General features: G+C 32.4%; 1 long non-coding RNA gene across 8 annotated transcripts in view; it reads right to left on the bottom strand.

Moving 5' to 3' along the window:
* Nucleotides 1-6: 6 nt before the first annotated feature.
* Nucleotides 7-10415, bottom strand: part of LOC106468786 — a 12561-nt gene continuing 2152 nt past the window's right edge. For all 8 annotated transcript variants that reach the window (XR_002612721.1, XR_002612715.1, XR_002612719.1 and 5 more), the window contains 2 exons: nucleotides 8562-8709; nucleotides 7-191 (listed from right to left, as the gene is read on the bottom strand). This is a non-coding gene — a long non-coding RNA (uncharacterized LOC106468786). The remainder of the gene's footprint in view (nucleotides 192-8561; nucleotides 8710-10415) is intronic.

Below are 10415 nucleotides of genomic sequence, written 5' to 3'. Positions count from 1 at the left end.
GCACTTGATTGATTCTGGCTAAGGATGACTGGCTGACTGTAGGCAATGGCCCCATGGCCCGTCCCCTTCCTAACGACATCCCCGCAGATACGACTTTGATAGACTGGCTGTAAGGTCAGTCGTTAGAGAGGGGGACCACTGTATTATGAGTTTGAACAGAGTTAAGGACCTCCACAGGTATAAATCCAGCCCTGCAAAAGGTACGTCTTTTTCAAACATACATAGTATCCACATCGATTATGTAAAGAAAAATACACTGACCCTGTAATTGTATTTAACGGTTACTTAGAGGTCCTGCAACAAAAAACGTTACACATCTGAGAAGAACACAAGGAGCAAAATCACCCAGTCATACTTACAGAAGACATGCACTGCAAAACAAAGAAGGAAACACTGAAAATAAATAAAACTTAACCAACTTACTAAGTAGTAAACTTTTAGTAAATGGATGCAGGACAATCCAGGCTATCAAAAATGCTGATCTTTTGATAGTTAAAACTGCAACAGCTTATGCTACTAATCAAGGCTGTGAAGTTGTTCTTGTCAAAGAAGACACAGACCTTCTTGTCCTGCTTTGTTTCCATACAGATTTACAATCCAACAACATTTACTTAAAATCTGAGTCCAAAATAATGCAAAGAAATTCAAAATATGGAATGTCAAGTTAACCAAAAATGCTTTAAAAGAAGAAACTTCTTGATTTCTGCCATTTGTTCATTCAATTTCGGATTGTGATACAACTTCTCGCTCTTATGATGTCACTAAAGCATTGGTTCTAAATAAACATAAAACAAACAGTCATTTGAAAGAACAACTCTTTTTGAGGAGTTTTTCAAATGTAGAAGATATAATCAGAGCTGGAGAAGAAGCCATTGTCTTTTTATATAGAGGATTACCATATGAAGGACTACATTTTCTTCAATTTAGAAAATTTGTTAACAAGGTTTCCACCAGTACTGTACAAATACAAACATTGTCACCTCCCTCTGATGCAGCAAGATTCCACTTGCAATGCACTTGCTGAAAACATGGACTCAATTCTTCAGTAGGATGTGGCGAGTACCGAGAAAGCAACTGTAGTAAATTTCCTTTGGTAATTAATGATGATCTTTGGGAGATTTAAATATCTCAGAAAGGCATGCAACTTTGTATCATTTTGTTATCTTTGACCAGACAATTCATTTGAATCTCTGTATTGAACAAATCTGCAGTTAATATGATATATACAATAACAATATTTGGAGAAAAATAACATTCATATAATTGTTTCACTTGCTGATTTATTTCACTTGATCAGTTGATTACTCTATTAAGCATATTTAACATTTAAATAAATTAAATTTTGAAAATCATTAATATTACTTCAAATTGATAAATTTTATTAATGGGGTGTTGTATTATTTTTTATTTATATAAAAACATCAAAAAAGCAACTGCACATCAATATTAAAGTGAAATATCATAAACATCAAAACATAAATTTATTTTTTTCCACATGTGTACTTTAAATGATGTTAATGGGTATCATATATGCTTCAAAAAACTATAAAACAGGCAATGGGGCCACAGGTTTTCTGATTTTTACAACTGTTCCCAAATAGATAAAACAGAAGACTTTTGATATGTTGTTCTCTATATACACCTTAACTAAAAAAAACACCAAAATAAATTATCTTGCAATTAGTTTCAGGTTAAGCTATTTTTTACATTAGATTGGCTAGAATATATTGACAGTTTTTGTTATACATTGGGAAAATAGTTCTCAAAATAATTCTGCCAAATGCACTGTATGAACACTTTTGACTCTCAGCATACCAATGTCTTCTGATAAGCCCCAAATTGTCCCAAGAACAAAGCAATTATGGCCACAAACTTTTGAAACATTTTATTTCTAAGAGTCATGAACTATAAGGCCAGGAATTTCTGGTATATAATGTGGCCAGCCTTGTGCATTTGGCAGAAGATGTTCAATTATTTGGTTGTCCTGACAACTCAGCGGCCTTCATCTTTGAAAATTATATGCAGAAGCTAATAAAAATATACAAGGTCAGGAAGAAAAGAAAACCACTAGTACAAACAGCAAAGCAATTACAAGAATCAAATCCATACAACAGCAGCAACATGCTTCTATTAAGAACATAACACAGAGCCTAGACAACAAGTACCAGTTAAACAACACATCATGCTGTGATGTTCTTCAAAAAAAAAAAAAAAAGAAGATGAGAATGGTGACAAACTCTTTCTCTGCACAGTGTATGAAAAAGCTGAAATTATTTGATAACCCTTGTGATAGCCATGTTATTGGAGCACTAGCTTCCACAAATTAAATCTCAAAAATGTTAAAATAAGGCTACTCCTTAAAAGACTGCACACCACAAGAGCAATGATGGATGAGCATGAATTTTAACTAGTAAATACTAAGTGTAGTAATACCTTGATTAATGCAATCTCGTTCAAGTAAACTTGCTATAATGCAATTGGTCCCGAAGACATTTCTTTTAAATTATTTAAAACAAAAATATATATTTATACATATATATATATATAGAAATTAAAAAATAATACAATTCCTTTCTCTCCTCCAGCCAATCAGCATTCGTTGACATTAGCAGACAAATCAGCATCCACTTAGACCAGTAGCTAGCTTCCCTTTGCTATATTGTGCTTACATGAAATCATTTTTTCCAGAAAAAATTTTGTGCAAAGTGATCATTTTTATTTAACAATATGTGAGGAAAAAATCAAGTGAAAATGCACAAAGTGTACATAAATGGTCTAGAAAAACCATTTCTATAGAGAAAAAGCTAAAGGTTATACAGGAATTTGAAGCTAGTGAGTGACAGAGTGATACTGATCATGATTTGGGCTTAAATCTTTCATCCATTAAAACAATTTTATCAAATGCTGAGAAGACGAAAGCATCTGCTCAATCCAGCACTTCATTAACTACTACAAAATTAGCAAATCTGCTAACACTGATGTCAAGGCAGGAAAACTTCCTGAGTATTTGAAGCAAGCTATTGCAAATGGGGATTTCCCTCCAAATCTCATATTTAATGTAGATGAAACAGGGCTTTTTTGGAAGAGCATGCCAAAGCACACTTTTATATCCCATGAAGAGAAGCATGCTTCAGGATTTAAGGCTGCCTGATGCTTTTGTTGGGCAGAAATGCTTCGGGAGATTTGAAGTTGAAACCATCATTGTTTATCACTCTGAAACACCTAGAGCTGTGAATGGTTTCTCTAAGGCACATTTTCCTGTGATGTTGAGGTCAAATAGGAAGGCCTGAGTGATGCAGAACTTTTTCAGTGATTTGTTCATAAACCATTTTTGCCCCAGTGTCAAATCGTACTGTGTTGTTACTTCTTATCAATGCTCCCAGTCATGCACAGAATCTTGCAAATCTCCAGACTCCACTACCTGTTGAAACTGTCTTCTTTCCACTCAACACCACCTCTCTGCTTCGGCCATTCGACCAAGGCATTCTTTCTATGTTTAGTCAGCTAGTTAAGGCTACTGATGGAGAAGATGAACAGTCAGTGAGAGAATTTTGGAAGTTATATAAAATCATGGCAACAATTTACAACATCAAAGAGATATGGAAGGAAGTTACAGCCAATTGTATGAATGGTGTTTGGCAGATGGTATGGCCTGAGGTCACCAATGATTACAATATTTTGCTGAGGAGGAAATGCCATTGATAACCAGAGAAATCATCAAGATGACCAACCAAGTAGGACTGCATGAAGTTGAGGAGAATATAGAGGAGCTACTTGACTATTCGAGGGAGAATTTCACAAATAAAGAGTTGGAGGAAATGGTTGAGCAACAAGTTGGAGAAGAGGGCACAGAAGAAGCTCAACAAAAGATGATTCTCAAAAGAAAATTTTTAGCAGAGACTCTTGAAAAATTCACAGAGTTGCTGGATACCCTCTCTGAGAAAAATCCAAATTTTGAGTGCAGCTTGAACAAAAGGTGGGCTATTCAAAAGGAGTGCAAAGGACCACTTGTAAACTTATTCGAGAAGAAATATGTTTCTATAGCTTCAGAAAAGGATGAACTACAGCCGGATCAATCATCCAATCCCTCTACATAGCCCCCACCCTTTTGTTTGGCTTTACAGATTAATTTATGGGCTCCCAGGGTGGCCACACTTGTGAGGAAACAATCCCGAAAATCATGCCAAAGATAGGCCCTTACAAGCTGTGGTCTGCTTACAACCTGAAGGGCAAGAGACAAAAGGCCCAAGTAAAACAAAAAGGAAGCATTCAGAAATCTTCTACTCTTCAAATGCAAGAAGACTGTGTGCCAAAATTTAATCACTGTTAAAGCATAATGTGTTAATTTTGGTTTTAACACAGTAAACCTTAAAATAGAAACACACTGAGATGTAAGAGACTTAAAACGACTGTTGTATGTGAAATAAATTATAAAGTTAGTGTGTGTGTGTGTGCATATATTAATATAGTAAACTTCATAGCACCAACACCAGTTGAGTATTTTGAAATAATCATAAAATTCAATGTTTAAGAGAATGAAATAGAAATTGTCTTCCACTTAACCATTCTCAGGGTATTTTTTAATTTTGTGTTTGATACAGAAGCCTGCCTTCAAACCCACCCAAAGGTAAAGGAAAGCACTATAGAGGACCAGATGGCAAAATTTCCGAAACATGCTCCCAATAAGCCAGGAAGACCAAGGTATGTTGGAGTCAATAATTCTAGATCGAAAATTTATAATGGAGTTTTCCCTTATATTCTGTCACTACTCAATTAAAAAATTAGTTCATAAAAATAATATATATGATGATGGATATTTTGCAGAAACCTACTTCAGCAAATGGTGCCCAAACATTGGACAATGATTAAGTGAAAAAGGAAGAGCTGACTGTTGATAACTATAGAAAAACATCTAAGTGTCATCAATAATAATTGTAACAAAATTTTGTAATTTTTAAAGCTTCTAATCTATCTATTTCAATCTAAGTACGAATGGCTTTCTCTCTCTTTAAACTTAGGATACAGATACAACTTTGTGCAGAAAGTAACATGGGCTATATGGCTGTGAAAAGACCAGATTTGTTTGGTAGTGTGTGATCAAGAGGGCTATTATTTACATTTATTCTTTGTGTTAGGACTTCTCCTAAATCATTCTATCCATGATCAGTTATGAATTAAAATGATTCAAAAATTTTGTGAAGCCTTCTTTTGTGTTCTCCCCCCCCCCAGCTCTCCTTAACTGAAAGAGGCTGGTGCTTTCTCTTAAACATGCGTGCACACTCCCTCAACTAAATAGGCTTGCGTCAGCCATATCTTTTGCTTTTCTTGCATGTACTCACAAGAATCAGTTAGACGATGACTTTACAAAAACATTTGGTATTGGCAAATTTTCATTTACGTTGTGTTGCAACAAGAAGAGAATAAATCAATTCTTCATTAAATGGAACAAAAATAGTCAGATTACACTGCAAACCACACAGCAGAAATCAGAACAACAAAAGGTAGGGAATTTTGTTTTGGAAACTTGAAATGTGATGCAAAACATATGCAAGAAGCAGGAGCAATGTACCTTATTTTCCTTTGATTAAAAAGCTTTGGAAAATTATTTTTTTGCACATTGTTATTTTTATTGATTTTAATCAAAATATATAATTAGATAAAGAAATCATTTTGATTGTTTTTGCAAAAAATCATGATCAATATGGTTGATTTCATCAAAACAACTCAGGATATTTAAAGCTATTTTCATCTGAGCAATGCTGGTTACACTGCTAGTCAACAGTAATCGAATTTTCCTACATTCTAATAACTACTTCCATGTAAGAGACTGTATGAACAGATGAGAAAGTTAGTATGCTGTTACCAGAACTAAAACAGAAATAAAAAATTTGTTTTAACAAAAAAATAACTATTGGATACACTTACAAGATTCCAGACACACAAACAAAAAACAGAAATTCTATAATGAAGTATTTTTAATATAAAAAGAAAGTGTTTCACGAGAATATATCCAAAAATTCATAACCAAAAATGTGTAAATACAACACCAAATTGTTATATTTTTCAAGCACAAAGTATATATATAAAAAGTATGTCCCAAATTTCATGCAATTAGGTTAAGTATAAGTTTGGAAACAAACAGTGGTGACACATGCCATCCTGGTGGTCCAGATAGGGGTAAAAGAAAACAAATGGTGGCATAATGGTAGTGGGAAAGTAGCAATGCAACATAAAACCCCAAAGTTGTAGCAACGTTTCTGGGAGTCCACAAAGTTATGCTGCTGCAATGTAAACTTATAACATTGTGGCAACCAATATGTAACATTGCAGCAACATTGTCCCAATTTGAAATTGTTAGCTGGGTATGTCATTACACCGACATCACTGGAGAACATCTGCCGAGTAAATACACACAGACAGTACAATATCTAAGACTCTTAACAATATTATATACTATTAGAAAGAATGTACTAAAAGTAACCAATATCAAGAAAATAATGAAACAGTGTGCAGTGATGATAATAATAGCATAATAATAAGTTATTAGTAAGTGTATTTATAGATATATTGGGAACCTTTTGATGCTGATGCAGAAGAAAACACAAGTATAGTTCCAGTAGAAAATGAAACAGCATTTTTTGAAAAAGGAAATTTCATTTTATCAGTAGATAATTGAAAATATACCGTTCCCACAATAGACGGTTCTTAACTAAATTGTGAGAAGAATTAAAGGTATTTAAGAAAATTCTTGATCATGAAACTAGCATGAAATTGATACTTAAAAAATGATTACAAAATTACTTCATTAACCTGGGAGTAGCTATAATGAAAGTATTAAGGGTAACACAAACAAAACTCATCAAAAATTACAAACAATTACATAGAAAGTACTATAATGAAGTAATTATGGTGACATTTGGTATAAAAATCCAAATGGAAATAAATGCACATTATGAGACTCTAACTCAAAAAAAAAAGGAAAGAACTATTCATTGACAGTCACTGTCATTATCCATTAACTCATAATGGAAAATCTCTGTGGTTGAAACACCCAAGGACACTAGGGATATTCCATTTGTGAGGCATGATCCAAATGCAAATGTTAAACTAGGTAGTCATTATGGAAGGTCAATTTAGGAGTTAAATGCTTTGACCAACAATGTCTTAACTCTTACTGCCATTTGTTCTCTGCAGCCAGTTCTGGGAAGGCAGTCACAATTAATATTTTGTCCTATTAACATGTCTTATTAAAGGTAATAGTGGTTTCACAATTACAAAGATATATGAATATTTGTAATAACAGTAATTTCTTTTATATAATGTTCAATTACTGGGATATAAACAGTAATAGGTATAAAGTTTGGGAAATAAAATTCTTTACACTTTTAATAACAAATGTTATAACATTGCAAAATAATTATAAGTGAAATGATTACTTTTTGAGATTATAAAGAGGACACTAGTTATTCAAGGTCATCTAGCATTTATAAATAACCAGCCTTAATTAGTGACTTGTGCAGCACAGTTGGATGGATAGACCAACTTTAGGTAGCTGAGAGCTTGCCCAGACAATACTTGAAAAAGTTTTGTCAAGGAAAGAAAACAAGTGTTTAATTAACTGTTACGGAACTATCTAGGTAAGGGTTCATAGTTCCGATTACTATCATTTTGTAAAAGCTATTTAAAGGGTGAAGGTTGGGAGTCATACAAATGTAGAAGTATTTCTAGTACAAGTTTAATTTAAATGTATTAATGAATATTTCAAATTACATTTGCTACATCCGTGTCTGTATAAATAAATAAGAAAATTCAATAACCAAAATTTGTAGAATAATTAGTTTTACTGAAGCGAAACTACTAAAAAATCAAAACCAGAAGAAAAAAATGTCTTCAATACAAGAATAAAAACACTTGTAATTACCTATGTAACTATGTATAAGAAATCAATTTTCTTAATTGTCTAGTTAACCAACAATATCTCACTTAATTCAGTTTCTACAATGAAATGTTTCAAAATTTACTAGTAGTTTTAAAACATTTCAACCTACAGGTGTCTCAATATTCACTGTAAAATGTAATGGATAAATAAAATATACATAATAAAAATGTCTCCAGTAATAATACTTAAATAATCAAAAGTAATTTCTTGAACATTATATAGGTGTTATTCTATACTGACTATTCATAAATTATCAATTTGTGTAGATGTTCTTTTAAAATACCTTACTTCAAACACACCAGATAATTTCATTCACCAATACAAAAACTAGATATAGAAATATAACTGTTATACGAAGACTTCTTTGATTTAATTCATAAAATAAATTATTCACTAATAAATACTGTACATGTAAAATGCAAAAGCTTCAGAGCCTAAAAAAACTTTCGTAATCATGCCATGAACATTTTTACACTAAAAAAAACAAATTTTCAGAACCCCTTTATAAACAATGCTTTATATCAAAAACCAAATACACCACCTACAAGACATTCAAAAAACTTATCATGCAAACAATAATACTTATCCATAAGTAAATGAAATTTGAAAAAAGTTGTCTTACCATTGTTTCCTGGCTTCCAAATACAAGATTTTGCATATTAGTCCTAAAACTTATGTTGTAGTAGAGAAGTACATTTGTAAACAAGACATTCGATTGACTTTGAGGTTGATTTAGGAAAGGCAAAAATATTTCTTAAGAATTTTCTAGCCTGAAATAAAAACAGATACTAATATAACAATGTCACTTAATTATTCTTCTTAAAAGAACAGAAAGCTAATCTAAAACTAATGCATGGCACATATCTATAACTTAGACAATCTTCTTTTTGATATATAATACAGGAACACCATACTGGTGCTTGCCAAATCTGAAAATTCTAGTGAATTCGCAATATTTTAATTTGTATAGTCTTGAAATTGCTAAACTGTTTTACTCATTTGGTCTGTGACAGAGCTTGGAGTACTTTTTCTATTTAACCCTTTCACTACATAATTAATTTTCAGGCTGATTCCCAAAAAGTGTCAATTATCCACCAAAATATAAAAGTATGAATTTTACCCTTCGTAATACTTTTTCAATATTGAAAGAAACTGTATTTTCTATATTTGACAGAAATGTTCCTTGAAAACTGTTTTGGTTAGTGAAAAATAATGATTTAAACAAACAATTGAGGAAAATTAGAAAAAAAAACGTGTTCTCCAGTAAAAGGCATAAATATAGGCAAAACTAAGTCAAAATTGTTACAATATATAAAACAAATTATTTATATAACAGTATTCAAATCATACAGAAGCTGTCTTTATATAGATTCTACATGTGTTCCTGCAAAGTTGTCAATTTTGTAATGAGGCATATGAACATCCAGGTTTCATGGTGTAGAACACAAATGGCAGCACGCACGCAGGTTTGGCAACTGTTTCAAGTATGGGAGGATATTCAGATTATTCCCGCATGTCGCAGTAGAGGGAAACATTTTTTACTAGTTGGGGGTTAAATCTGAATTTCACAGTCAGTGGGTATAAATGTTTATTCGGATATATCCAAACTACACAGCAAAAGGGTTAATAATGACTCATTTCAAAGGAGATAACAAGGAGCCATTTGGCCAACCTTGGCTATTCCATTTTGTACTAGCATCCTACTCTAAATCATATAAAAAATTTGTATACAACACTGATCTCTAAAATACTCATCTTATATCCTCTTAAGTCCATCATTATCACAGATTCTCACACCTGAAGGCAAACTATTCCATACCCCAACTACCTTATCAAAAAATAAAATAAAATAAAATAGCCCAGACTGGATTAGTCAGAGTACATTATATTTTATACTTGTGTCCTCTAGTCTTATTGACCACTTTTTTTAAATTTTAAATCCAATATCTGGACTACTTAAATATTTTAAACAGTTGGGACATTATTCTTTCATTATAAATCTTAAAACCCTAAAATCCTACTGCAGCATAAGCAAAGGAGGAATACATCCCTCTAAACTTTCTCAGATACTCTTAAGCCCCCTTCAAAATTCGGCCACCAAGATTTTTTTTTAAAAGTGATAAAGTTATAAAATATAAAACAGTTTTTACTAAGGACATCAATTCACAGAATGTTTTTTGAAAGAAGGCCATCCATATTTTTAGTACACAGGACTTCATAAAATACAAGTGAATTTATACCTGATCCATTAAGAATAGGAATAAACAAAGAGAATTTGCCTCTAAACTTGAATTCTGAAGGAAATATTAAAACCATCTGTAGCTTAACCCATGGGTAACAAGTTTTGATTATTCTGGGGGTCTGGGGTCTAAGAAGTGTGCTCTATTTGAGAAACAAGATACTGTTACGTCTCTGGTCATTTGTTAATTACTCGTAAAAATTCTTTCCAAAGAACTTCGGCTATACAAGTCCTTTC

Source organism: Limulus polyphemus, unplaced genomic scaffold (assembly GCF_000517525.1).
Source record: "Limulus polyphemus unplaced genomic scaffold, Limulus_polyphemus-2.1.2 Scaffold3163, whole genome shotgun sequence".
NCBI lineage: Eukaryota > Metazoa > Arthropoda > Merostomata > Xiphosura > Limulidae > Limulus > Limulus polyphemus.
Note: the sequence above shows the minus strand (reverse complement) of the source record. Positions and strands in the feature narration are given on the sequence as shown.